The sequence below is a fragment of the Lolium perenne genome, chromosome 7, assembly GCF_019359855.2.
Source record: "Lolium perenne isolate Kyuss_39 chromosome 7, Kyuss_2.0, whole genome shotgun sequence".
Lineage (NCBI taxonomy): Eukaryota > Viridiplantae > Streptophyta > Magnoliopsida > Poales > Poaceae > Lolium > Lolium perenne.
In genome coordinates this window covers 227,241,866-227,256,544 of record NC_067250.2, presented here as the reverse complement: position 1 = coordinate 227,256,544, position 14,679 = coordinate 227,241,866, and positions in this window count along the sequence as shown.

Sequence of the window (14,679 nt, the reverse complement as noted above, 5' to 3'; positions counted from 1 at the left end):
GCTCGCCGACAACGCCCCAAAGAGCGCCGCCGGGGTGGGGAACGAACCCCAGCACCCTTATTCCATGGCGTCGCTGCAGCCACCACCCCTCCAGCGCCGCCCAGAAAACCTACCCTACTATTTACACGCCTAGGGCACGGATCCAGGGCCCCCCCACTCTCCCACCACCGCAACGGCGGCCAGAGAGGGAGGGGACCGACGAATCGGCCGTCGGTGGAGCGAGGGTGGACGAAGAAGAACTCCCTTTTGCCTCTCCTTACTGTAGCACGGGAGAGAGAAAGGGGGTAGTAGAGTCGGTGTTGAAAGCTGAAACTTGGAATTTTGGCCAGGTCTTTTTCTTAGGGCGCGGTTTGGTTCGGTAGGCTCGCATCGGTCCAGCAAAAATCGATTAGTTTGGTTGGTTGTAAGAGGTTCGTGTTGTGGTCTAACTGGTTCTTAAAGCAACCCTGGTACACGTCTAGATGAACGCTCGAATCGGCAGTTTCCAGCGGGTCTGTCCCGTTGTCGTGCCATTTTGCACGCCCGCGTGCAACGGTTGCACACGTGGAGAAGCGCGGGAGACAACGCGTTGTCTTGGTCCTCGCTCCCCACTTCCCCTCATTGGTTTGCTCTTCTCTCTCCCCATTCACTCCTGGCACGGACAACACCGCCCTGTCCCATCAACCGCCGCCATGGCCTCCTCGCCTCGTCCGCCTCCCCCTCTGCCATCCTCTCTAGCGCCGACGGATCCAGTCGTCCGGCCGACGGCCACCAGGTCCAACGAGGCGCTCATGCGCCTCGTCCGCGAGTACGAGGCTGGAGACCGCGACTCGGCGACGCAGATCGATGCCGGCAGCGTGCGGGTGTTGAATCGGCCGTCGCCGTTCGCGAGCACGAGGCCGGCCGGCGTGGCAACCCGGAGCGTCGTCGTCCTGGCTCTTCAAGCCACTGGGATTCCACCGGCGGATCGGTCGGGGACGGGGGTTTTTGCCCCATCCCCACTAGCGTTTCCGACGGTGAAGGCGGCCGCAATGGCGGCCGGTGCACCGGGCTCCAGCAGGGAGATGGAGCCCCCGCCGGGGTCCGCGTCGACCCCGATGCACGCGGCGATGCCATGGGGCATGCCGCGTCCGCCTGCACCCAATAGCGCGCCTCCCGTCGTGTCGTCGCCGGGGTTCAGCCGGCCTCGTGCTCGACGACAGCCGACAGCACCATCGGCGCCCCGCTTCCCGACCGCTGCACCGCCGTCATCACTGAGGACCTACGCTCCGGCTCCGCCTCCTCTGTAGGATAACGTTGCATAGAAAACAAAAATTTTCCTACCGCGAACACGAAATCCAAGCCAAGATGCAATCTAGAAGACGGTAGCAACGAGGGGATTATCGAGTCTCACCCTTGAAGAGATTCCAAAGCCTACAAGAGGAGGCTCTTGTTGCTGCGGTAGATGTTCACTCGCCGCTTGCAAAAGCGCGTAGAAGATCTTGATCACGATCGGTTCCGGCGCCACGAACGGGCAGCACCTCCGTACTCGGTCACACGTTCGGTTGTTGATGAAGACGACGTCCACCTCCCCGTTCCAGCGGGTAGCGGAAGTAGTAGCTCCTCTTGAATCCGACAGCACGACGGCGTGGTGTCGGTGGCGGTGGAGAAGTCCGGCGGAGCTTCGCTAAGCTACGCGGGAGATATGGAGGAGAGGGGGGCGGCTAGGGTTTGGGAGGGGGTGGCCGGCCACTTCAAGGGGGGCGGCCAGCTTGTGGTCTTGGGGTGGCCGGCCCCCTCCCTTGGCCCCTCATTATATAGGTGGATTCCCAAGAGTTGGTCTCCAAGTCTTCGAATAAGACCCGAACCAAAAACTTCCCATAAGAGGGGGAAACCTAGCCAAGCTAGGACTCCCACCAAAGGTGGGATTTCCACCTCCCATATGGGGGGGTGGCCGGCCCCCTAAGGGGGGGTCCACTTGGGACTCCTCCCCCACTAGGGTTGGCCGGCCATGGAGGTGGAGTCCCATGTGGACTCCACCTTCCTTGGTGGTTTCTTCCGGACTTTTCTAGAACCTTCTAGAACCTTCCATAGAACCTTCCGCGACATTTTAATTCACATAAAATGACATCCTATATATGAATCTTATTCTCCGGACCATTCCGGAACTCCTCGTGATGTCCGGGATCTCATCCGGGACTCCGAACAAATATTCGAACTCCATTCCATATTCAATTTCTACCATTTCAACATCCAACTTTAAGTGTGTCACCCTACGGTTCGTGAACTATGCGGACATGGTTGAGTACTCACTCCGACCAATAACCAATAGCGGGATCTGGAGATCCATAATGGCTCCCACATATTCAACGATGACTTTAGTGATCGAATGAACCATTCACATATAATACCAATTCCCTTTGTCACGCGATATTTTACTTGTCCGAGGTTTGATCTTCGGTATCACTTTATACCTTGTTCAACCTCGTCTCCTGACAAGTACTCTTTACTCGTACCGTGGTATGTGGTCTCTTATGAACTTATTCATATGCTTGCAAGACATTAGACGACATTCCACCGAGAGGGCCCAGAGTATATCTATCCGTCATCGGGATGGACAAATTGTAGGATAACGTTGCATAGAAAACAAAAATTTTCCTACGGCGAACACGCAATCCAAGCCAAGATGCAATCTAGAAGACGGTAGCAACGAGGGGGTATCGAGTCTCACCCTTGAAGAGATTCCAAAGCCTACAAGATGAGGCTCTTGTTGCTGCGGTAGACGATCACTTGCCGCTTGCAAGCGCGTAGAAGATCTTGATCACGATCGGTTAGGCGCCACGAACGGGCAGCACCTCCGTGCTCGGTCACACGTTCGGTTGTTGATGAAGACGACGTCCACCTCCCCGTTCCAGCGGGCAGCGGAAGTAGTAGCTCCTCTTGAATCCGACAGCACGACGGCGTGGTGTCGGTGGCGGTGTAGAAGTCCGGCGGAGCTTCGCTAAGCAATGCGGGCAATATGGAGTGGAGGAGCTTGGCTAGGGTTTGGGAGGGGGTGGCCGGCCACTCTATGGGGGGCGGCCAGCTTATGGTCTTGGGGTGGCCGGCCCCCTCCCTTGGCCCCTCATTATATAGGTGGATCCCAAGTGTTGGTGTCCAAGTCTTCGAATAAGACCCGAAACCAAAACCTTCCATAGGAGGGGGAAACCTAGCCCAACTAGGACTCCCACCCAAAGGTGGGATTCCCACCTCCCATGTGGGGGGTGGCCGGCCCCCTATGGTGGAGTCCACTTGGGACTCCACCCCATCTAGGGCTGGCCGGCCATGGAGGTGGAGTCCCTTGTGGACTCCACCTTCCTTGGTGGTTTCTTCCGGACTTTTCTAGAACCTTCTAGAACCTTCCATAGAACCTTCCGCGACATTTTATTTCACATAAAATGACATCCTATATATGAATCTTATTCTCCGGACCATTCGGAACTCCTCGTGATGTCCGGGATCTCATCCGGGACTCCGAACAAATATTCGAACTCCATTCCATAATTCAAGTGCTACCATTTCAACATCCAACTTTAAGTGTGTCACCCTACGGTTCGAGAACTATGCGGACATGGTTGAGTACTCACTCCGACCAATAACCAATAGCGGGATACGGAGATCCATAATGGCTCCCACATATTCAACGATGACTTTAGTGATCGAATGAACCATACACATATATTACCAATTCCCTTTGTCTCGCGATATTTTACTTGTCCGAGGTTTGATCTTCGGTATCACTCTATACCTTGTTCAACCTCGTCTCTGACAAGTACTCTTTACTCGTACCGTGGTATGTGGTCTCTTATGAACTCATTCATATGCTTGCAAGACATTAGACGACATTCCACCGAGAGGGCCCAGAGTATATCTATCCGTCATCGGGATGGACAAATCCCACTGTTGATCCATATGCCTCAACTCATACTTTAGGATACTTAATCCCACCTTTATAGCCACCCATTTACGCAGTGGTGTTTGGTGTAATCAAAGTACCTTTCCGGTATAAGTGATTTACATGATCTCATGGTCATAAGGACTAGGTAACTATGTATCGAAAGCTTATAGCAAATAACTTAATGACGAGATCTTATGCTACGCTTAATTGGGTGTGTCCATTATATCATTCACACAATGACATAACCTTGTTATTAATAACATCCAATGTTCATGATTATGAAACTAATCATCCATTAATCAACAAGCTAGTTTAAGAGGCATACTAGGGACTTCTTGTTTGTCTACATATCACACATGTACTAATGTTTCGGTTAATACAATTCTAGCATGATATATAAACATTTATCATAAACATAAAGATATAAATAATAACCACTTTATTATTGCCTCTAGGGCATATCTCCTTGAGTCTCCCACTTGCACTAGAGTCAATAATCTAGATTACATTGTAATATACCTAACACCCATGGCATTCTGGTGTTGGTCATGCTTTGCCCTAGGGAGAGCTTTAGTCAACGGATCTGCTACATTCGGATCGGTGTGTACTTTGCAAATCTTTACTTCTCCATCTTCGATGTACTCGCGAATCGAGTGGTAACGCAGCTTGATATGCTTCAGCCTCTTGTGTGACCTTGGCTCTTGTGCATTGGCGATGGCACCCATGTTATCACGGTAAATGATTAATGGGTCCAATGCACTAGGAACCACACCGAGCTCTACAATGAACCTCTTCATCCATACCGCTTCGATGAAGCCTGCGAAGCCGCTATGTACTACTGATTACGTTGAAGACTTCGCCACCGTGCCTTGCTTCGAGCTTGCCCGGCTTCTTTGCGGCACCATTCAATATAAACACGTACCCAGATTGTGACTTAGAGTCATCGGGATCGGTGTTCCAACTTGCATCGGTGTAACCGTTTACAACGAGCTCTTGGTCACCTCCATAACAAAGAAACATATCCTTAGTTCTTTTCAAGTACTTCGGGATATTCTTGACCGCTTGTCCAGTGATCCAGTACTGGATCACTATGATAGCTGCCAGTCCCCCTAACCGCAGGGGCTATAACCGGTCTAGACCCTAGCATGGCATACATGATCGATCCTCCAGCCGAGGCCTAGGGGATGTTACACATCCTTTCCCTTGCTTCTGCCGTAGCCGGTCCTTGAGTTTTACTCAATACCTTGCACAGTAACATAGGTAAGAACCCTTTCTTACTTTCGTCCATTCTAAACTTCTTTAGAATCTTGTCCAGATATGTACTCTGTGATAGCCCTATTAGGCGTCTTGATCTATCTCTATAAATCTTGATGCCTAATATATACGATGCTTCACCAAGGTCTTTCATTGAAAAACTATTATTCAAATAACCCTTAACAACTTGCTTAATAGTTCTATATCATTCCCGATCAATAATATGTCATCTACATATAATATCGGGAATGCTACTGAGCTCCCACTCACTTTCTTGTAAATACGAGGCCTCTCCATGACCTTTGTATAAACCCGAAGTCTTTGATCACCTTATCAAAGCGTCGGTTCCAACTTCTTGATGCTTGCTTCGGTCCATAGATTGAACGCTGAAGTTTGCATACTTTGTCGGCATTTTTAGGATCGACAAAACCTTTGGGTTGTACCATATACAACTCTTCCTCAATATCTCCATTAAGGAACGCCGTTTTGACATCCATCTGCCAAATCTCATAATCGAAAAATGCAGCTATTGCTAACAAAATCCTCACAGATTTTAGCTTCGCTACAGGTGAGAAAGTCTCATCGTAGTCAACTCCTTGAATTTGTCGGAAACCCTTTGCGACAAGTCGAGCTTTATAGACGATAATATTACCATCGGCATCTGTTTTTCTCTTGAAGATCCATTTATTCTCGACAGCCTTTCGGCTATCGGTAAGTCTACCAAAGTCCATACTTTGTTATCATACATGGATCCCATTTCGGATTTCATGGCTTCTTGCCATTTGTTGGAATACGGGCTCATCATCGCTTCTTCATACGTCGCGGGGTCCTCATCATTGTTATCTACAATCATGACATTTAGACAAGGATCATACCAATCAGGAGTGGCACGTTCCCTTGTCGATCTGCGAGGTTCGATAGTTTCCTCGTTCGAAGTTTCATGATCATTATCATTAGCTTCCTCTGTTGCCGGTGTAGGCGGTGCAGTACAACTTACGATCTTTGCGCTACTGCGATCAACGAGTATAGATTCATCAATCTCATCGAGTTCTACTTTTCTTCCAGTCACTTCTTTAGTGAGAAATTCTTTCTCAAGAAAGGTTCCGTTCTTAGCAACAAAGATTTTGCCTTCGGATTTGTGATAGAAAGTGTACCCTATAGTTTCCTTAGGGTATCCTATGAAGACGCATTTCTCCGCTTTGGGTTCTAGCTTGTCCGGTTGTAACTTCTTTACATAGGCTTCGCAACCCCAAACTTTCAGAACGACAGCTTAGGTTTCTTATTAAACCATAATTCATACGGTGTCGTTTCTACGGATTTTGATGGTGCTCTATTTAAAGTGAATGCGGCTGTCTCTAATGCATAACTCCAAAATGATAACGGCAAATCGGTAAGAGACATCATACTACGAACCATATCTAAGAGAGTTCGATTACGACGTTCGGACACACCGTTTCGTTGAGGTGTTCCCGGCGGTGTCAATTGTGAAAGTATTCCGCATTTCTTTAAATGCATGCCAAACTCATAACTCAGATATTCACCTCCACGATCAGATCGTAGAAATTTGATCTTCTTGTTACGTTGATTTTCTACTTCACTTTGAAATTCCTTAAACTTCTCGAAAGTTTCGGATTTATGTTTCATGAAATAGATATACCCATATCTACTCGGATCATCTGTGAAGGTTAGAACATAACGATAACCACCGCGCGATGCTACGCTCATTGGTCCACATACATACGTATGTATGATTTCCAATAAGTCGATAGCTCGCTCCATCATACTCTGAGAAAATGGAGTCTTTGTCATTTTACCCATTAGACATGCTTCGCATCTATCAAGTGACTCAAAGTCAAGTGATTCAAGTAATCCATCGGTATGGAGTTTCTTCATGCGTTTCACTCCAATATGACCAAGGCAGCAGTGCCACATATAAGTAGAATTATCATTAAGTTTAATTCGCTTAGCATCAATGTTATGTATATGCGTATCACTACTATCGAGATCGAATAGAAATAAGCCATTCTTTTGTGGTGCTCGACCATAAAAGATATTATTCATAAAAATAGAACAACCATTATTCTCAGACTTGAATGAATAACCGTCTTGCATTAAACAAGATCCAGATATAATGTTCATGCTCAACGCAGTACATAATAGCAATTATTTAGGCTTAAAACTAATCCCGAAGGTAGATGTAGAGGAAGTGTGCCGATTGCGATCACATTGACCTTGGATCCGTTTCCAACGCGCATCGTCACTTCATCTTTCAGCGGTTGTCGTTTATTCTTTAGTTCTGTTTCGAGTTACAAATATGAGCAACCGAACCAGTATCAAATACCAGTGTACTAGAACGAGAACCGGTGAAATGAACATCTATAACATGTATATCAAATATACCTTCTTTCTTCTTCTTGACAAGGCCGCTCTTCGGATCAGCCAGATACTTGGAGCAATTACGCTTCCGGTGTCCCTTCTCCTTGCAAAGTAATAGCACTCAGCATCGGGCTTAGGGCCGTTCTTAGGTTTCATAGGAGGCGTGGCAGCTTTCTTGCCACCCTTCTTGAATTTTCCCTTAGACTTGCCCTGTTTCTTGAAGCTGGTGGTCTTGTTGACCATCAACACTTGGTGCTCTTTCTTGATCTCAATCTCAGCAGCTTTTAGCATGCCAAAAAGTTCAGGTAACTCCTTGTTCATGTTCTGCATATTGTAGTTCATCACAAAGTTCTTGTAACTTGGTGGCGGTGATTGAAGGACACGATTAATCCCCGGTCTGTTAGGAATCACTATTCCCAAGTCAACGAGTTTCTTCGCATGCCGGTCATGGCGAGCATGTGCTCACTAACGGAGCTGCCTTCTTCCATCATACAGCTGAAGAAATGTTTCGATGCTTCATAGCATTCCTTTGCCGCATGAGTCTCGAATATAGCTTTCAGCTCATTCATCAACTCATGAGGATCATGGTGCTCAAAACGTTTTTGAAGATCGGATTCCAGATCGCACGGGATGGCACACCGAACTTTGAGAGTACCGAGTTTTCCGAGTCGCGTAAACAGCTTTTACTTCATCGGATTCATCTTCTGCGGGAGGGTCACCTAGCGGTGCATCAAGCACAAATTGCAGATTTCCGCCGAGAGGAAGATCCTCACATGACGGAACCGATCGGTGAAGTTGCTACCGTTGCTCTTAAGTTTCTCTTTCTCTAGGAACTGATTAAAATTGATTGGGGACGCCATCTCTACAACATATATTTGCAATAGTTTAGACTAAGTTTATGACAAATTGAGTTCAAATTTTAATTCAACATAATTAAAAACCTAAGTGAACTCCCACTCAAAACAATATCCCTCGCATTGTCTTAGTGATCACACGAACCAAATCCACCGCACCTAAACCCGATCATCACGAGAAAAGGTGTGATTTCAATGGCGAACACTCAAAGTGTTCATCATATCAACCATATGATTCATGCTCTACCTTTCGGTATCACGTGTTCCGAGACCATGTCTGTACATGCTAGGCTCGTCAAGGCCACCTTAGTATCCGCATGTGCAAAAACTGTCTTGCACCGTTATATGTACTTATTGAATCTATCACACCCGATCATCACGAGGTGCTTCAAACGACAAGACTTGGCAACGGTGCTACTAAGGATGAACACTTTATTATCTTGAGATTTTAGTGAGGGATCATCTTATAATGCTACCGTCGCGATCTAAGCAAAATAAGATGCATAAAAAGGATTAACATCACATGCAGTTCATATGTGATATGATATGGCCCTTTTGTTCTTGCGCCTTTGATCTTCATCTCCAAAGCACGGATATGATCTCCATCATCTTCGGGCATGATCTCCATCATCGTCGGCGTAGCGTCAAGGTCAATGGCGCCGTCTTCATGATTGTCCTCCATGTAGCAACTATTACAACTACTTTGAAATACTACTCAACATGAAATTTAAAGACAACCATAAGGCTCCTGCCGGTTGCCACAATACAATAATGATCATCTCGTACATATTCATCATCACATTATGGCCATATCACATCACCAAACCCTGCAAAAACAAGTTAGACGTCTCTAATTTGGTTTGCATATTTTACGTGGTTTAGGGTTTTCGAGAGAGATCTAATCTACCTACGAACATGAACCACAACGTTGATACTAATGTTTTCAATAGAAGAGTAAATTGAATCTTTACTATAGTAGGAGAGACAGACACCCGCAAAGCCTCTTATGCAATACAAGTTGCATGTCGAACGAGGAACAAGTCTCATGAACGCGGTCATGTAAAGTTAGTCCGAGCCGCTTCATCCCACTATGCCATAAAGATGCAAAGTACTCAAACTAAAGATAACAAGAGCATCAACGCCCACAAACCATTGTGTTCTACTCGTGCAACCATCTATGCATAGACACGGCTGCGATACCACTTTGTAGGATAACGTTGCATAGAAAACAAAAATTTTCCTACGGCGAACACGCAATCCAAGCCAAGATGCAATCTAGAAGACGGTAGCAACGAGGGGGTATCGAGTCTCACCCTTGAAGAGATTCCAAAGCCTACAAGATGAGGCTCTTGTACGTTGCTGCGGTAGACGATCACTTGCCGCTTGCAAAAGCGCGTAGAAGATCTTGATCACGATCGGTTCCGGCGCCACGAACGGGCAGCACCTCCGTACTCGGTCACACGTTCGGTTGTTGATGAAGACGACGTCCACCTCCCCGTTCCAGCGGGCAGCGGAAGTAGTGTAGCTCCTCTTGAATCCGACAGCACGACGGCGTGGTGTCGGTGGCGGTGTAGAAGTCCGGCGGAGCTTCGCTAAGCAATGCGGGCAATATGGAGTGGAGGAGCTTGGCTAGGGTTTGGGAGGGGGTGGCCGGCCACTCTATGGGGGCGGCCAGCTTATGGTCTTGGGGTGGCCGGCCCCCTCCCTTGGCCCCTCATTATATAGGTGGATCCCAAGTGTTGGTGTCCAAGTCTTCGAATAAGACCCGAAACCAAAACCTTCCATAGGAGGGGGAAACCTAGCCCAACTAGGACTCCCACCCAAAGGTGGGATTCCCACCTCCCATGTGGGGGGTGGCCGGCCCCCTATGGTGGAGTCCACTTGGGACTCCACCCCATCTAGGGCTGGCCGGCCATGGAGGTGGAGTCCCTTGTGGACTCCACCTTCCTTGGTGGTTTCTTCCGGACTTTTCTAGAACCTTCTAGAACCTTCCATAGAACCTTCCGCGACATTTTATTTCACATAAAATGACATCCAATATATGAATCTTATTCTCGGGACCATTAGGAACTCCTCGTGATGTCGGGATCTCATCAGGGACTCCGAACAAATATTCGAACTCCATTCCATAATTCAAGTGCTACCATTTCAACATCCAACTTTAAGTGTGTCACCCTACGGTTCGAGAACTATGCGGACATGGTTGAGTACTCACTCCGACCAATAACCAATAGCGGGATCTGGAGATCCATAATGGCTCCCACATATTCAACGATGACTTTAGTGATCGAATGAACCATACACATATATTACCAATTCCCTTTGTCTCGCGATATTTTACTTGTCCAGGGTTTGATCTTCGGTATCACTCTATACCTTGTTCAACCTCGTCTCTGACAAGTACTCTTTACTCGTACCGTGGTATGTGGTCTCTTATGAACTCATTCATATGCTTGCAAGACATTAGACGACATTCCACCGAGAGGGCCCAGTATATCTATCCGTCATCGGGATGGACAAATCCCACTTTGTTGATCCATATGCCTCAACTCATACTTTAGGATACTTAATCCCACCTTTATAGCCACCCATTTACGCAGTGGTGTTTGGTGTAATCAAAGTACCTTTCCGGTATAAGTGATTTACATGATCTCATGGTCATAAGGACTAGGTAACTATGTATCGAAAGCTTATAGCAAATAACTTAATGACGAGATCTTATGCTACGCTTAATTGGGTGTGTCCATTATATCATTCACACAATGACATAACCTTGTTATTAATAACATCCAATGTTCATGATTATGAAACTAATCATCCATTAATCAACAAGCTAGTTTAAGAGGCATACTAGGGACTTCTTGTTTGTCTACATATCACACATGTACTAATGTTTCGGTTAATACAATTCTAGCATGATATATAAACATTTATCATAAACATAAAGATATAAATAATAACCACTTTATTATTGCCTCTAGGGCATATCTCCTTCACAAATCCCACTGTTGATCCATATGCTTCAACTCATACTTTCCAGATACTTAATCCCACCTTTATAGCCACCCATTTACGCAGTGGTGTTTGGTGTAATCAAAGTACCTTTCCGGTATAAGTGATTTATATGATCTCATGGTCATAAGGACTAGGTAACTATGTATCGAAAGCTTATAGCAAATAACTTAATGACGAGATCTTATGCTACGCTTAATTGGGTGTGTCCATTACATCATTCATATAATGATATAACCTTGTTATTAATAACATCCAATGTTCATGATTATGAAACTAATCATCCATTAATCAACAAGCTAGTTTAAGAGGCATACTAGGGACTTCTTGTTTGTCTACATATCACACATGTACTAATGTTTCGGTTAATACAATTATAGCATGATATATAAACATTTATCATAAACATAAAGATATTAATAATAACCACTTTATTATTGCCTCTAGGGCATATCTCCTTCAGTCTCCCACTTGCACTAGAGTCAATAATCTAGATTACATTGTAATATACCTAACACCCATGGCATTCTGGTGTTGGTCATGCTTTGCCCTAGGGAGAGCTTTAGTCAACGGATCTGCTACATTCAGATCAGTGTGTACTTTGCAAATCTTTACTTCTCCATCTTCGATGTACTCGCGAATCGAGTGGTAACGCAGCTTGATATGCTTCAGCCTCTTGTGTGACCTTGGTTCTTGTGCATTGGCGATGGCACCCATGTTGTCACAATATATGACTAGTGGGTCCAATGCACTAGGAACCACACCGAGCTCTATAATGAACCTCTTCATCTATACCGCTTCTGATGAAGCCTCTGAAGCCGCTATGTACTCCGATTCTGTTGAGGATTTCGCCACCGTGCCTTTGCTTCGAGCTTGCCCGACTTGCTGCGGCACCATTCAATATAAACACGTACCCAGATTGTGACTTAGAGTCATCAGGATCAGTGTTCCAACTTGCATCGGTGTAACTTGTTACAACGAGCTCTTGGTCACCTCCATAACAAAGAAACATATCCTTAGTTCTTTTCAAGTACTTCAGGATATTCTTGACCGCTGTCCAGTGTTCCATTCCTGGATCACTTTGATATCTGCTAGTCAAACTAACAACATGTGCTATATCCGGTCTTGTACATAGCATGGCATACATGATAGAGCCTATTGCCGAGGCATAGGGGATCGACTCATCCTTTCTCTTTCTTCTCGTAGCCGGACCTTGAGTCTTACTCAAGACCTTGCACAGTAACATAGGTAAGAATCCTTTCTTACTTTCGTCCATTCTAAACTTCTTTAGAATCTTGTCAGTATGTATTCTGTGATAGCCCTATTAGACGTCTTGATCTATCTCTATAAATCTTGATGCCTAATATATATGATGCTTCACCAAGGTCTTTCATTGAAAAACTATTATTCAAATAACCCTTTACATTGCTTAATAGTTCTATATCATTCCCAATCAATAATATGTCATCTACATATAATATCGGGAATGCTACAGAGCTCCCACTCACTTTCTTGTAAATACGGGCCTCTCCATGACCTTTGTATAAACCCGAAGTCTTTGATCACCTTATCAAAGCGTCGGTTCCAACTTCTCGATGCTTGCTTCGAGTCCATAAATTGAACGCTGAAGTTTGCATACTTTGTCGACATTTTTAGGATCGACAAAACCTTTGGGTTGTACCATATACAACTCTTCCTCAATGTCTCCATTAAGGAACGCCGTTTTGACATCCATCTGCCAAATCTCATAATCGAAAAATGCAGCTATTGCTAACAAAATCCTCACAGATTTTAGCTTCGCTACAGGTGAGAAAGTCTCATCGTAGTCAACTCCTTGAATTTGTCGGAAACCCTTTGCGACAAGTCGAGCTTTATAGACAGTAATATTACCATCGGCATCTGTTTTTCTCTTGAAGATCCATTTATTCTCAACAGCCTTTCGGCTATCAGGTAAGTCTACCAAAGTCCATACTTTGTTATCATACATGGATCCCATTTCGGATTTCATGGCTTCTTGCCATTTGTTGGAATCTGGGCTCATCATCGATTCTTCATACGTCACAGTGTCCTCATCATTGTTATCCACAATCATGACATTTAGACAAGGATCATACCAATCGGGAGTGGCACGTTCCCTTGTCGATCTGCGAGGTTGATAGTTTCCTCGTTCGAAGTTTCATGATCATTATCATTAGCTTCCTCTGTTGTCGGTGTAGGCGATGCTGGTACAACTTCCGGTCGCGCTACTCGATCAACGAGTATAGAGTCAGCCATCTCATCGAGTTCGACAATTCGTCCCGTCACTTCTTTAGTGAGAAATTCTTTCTCAAGAAAGGTTCCGTTCTTAGCAACAAAGATTTTGCCTTCGGATCTGTGATAGAAAGTGTACCCTATAGTTTCCTTAGGGTATCCTATGAAGACGCATTTCTCCGCTTTGGGTTCTAGCTTGTCCGGTTGTAACTTCTTTACATAGGCTTCGCAACCCCAAACTTTCAGGAACGACTGACTTAGGTTTCTTATTAAACCATAATTCATACGGTGTCGTTTATACGTATTTTTATGGTGCTCTCTTTAAAGTGAATGCTGCTTTCTCTAATACATAACTCCAAAATGATAACGGCAAATCGGTAAGAGACATCATAGAACGAACCATATCTAAGAGAGTTCGATTACGACGTTCGGACACACCGTTACGTTGTGGTGTTCCGGCGGTGTCAATTGTGAAAGTATTCCGTATTTCTTTAAATGCATGCCAAACTCATAACTCGAGATATTCACCTCCGCGATCGGATCGTAGAAATTTAATCTTCTTGTTACGTTGATTTTCTACTTCACTTTGGAATTCCTTAAACTTCTCAAAAGTCTCGGATTTATGTTTCATGAAATAGATATACCCATATCTACTCAGATCATCTCGTGAAGGTTAGAACATAACGATAACCACCGCGCGATGCTACACTCATTGGTCCGCACACATCGGTATGTATGATTTCCAATAAGTCGGTAGCTCGCTCCATAATACCGAGAGAATGGAGTCTTAGTCATTTTTCCCATTAGACATGCTTCGCATCTATCAAGTGACTCAAAGTCAAGTGATTCAAGTAATCCATCGATATGGAGTTTCTTCATGCGTTTCACTCCAATATGACCAAGACGACAGTGCCACATATAAGTAGAATTATCATTCAATTTAATTCGCTTAGCATCAATGTTATGCATATGTGTATCACTACTATCGAGATCTAAAAGAAATAAGCCATTCTTTTCGGTGCTCGACCATAAAAGATA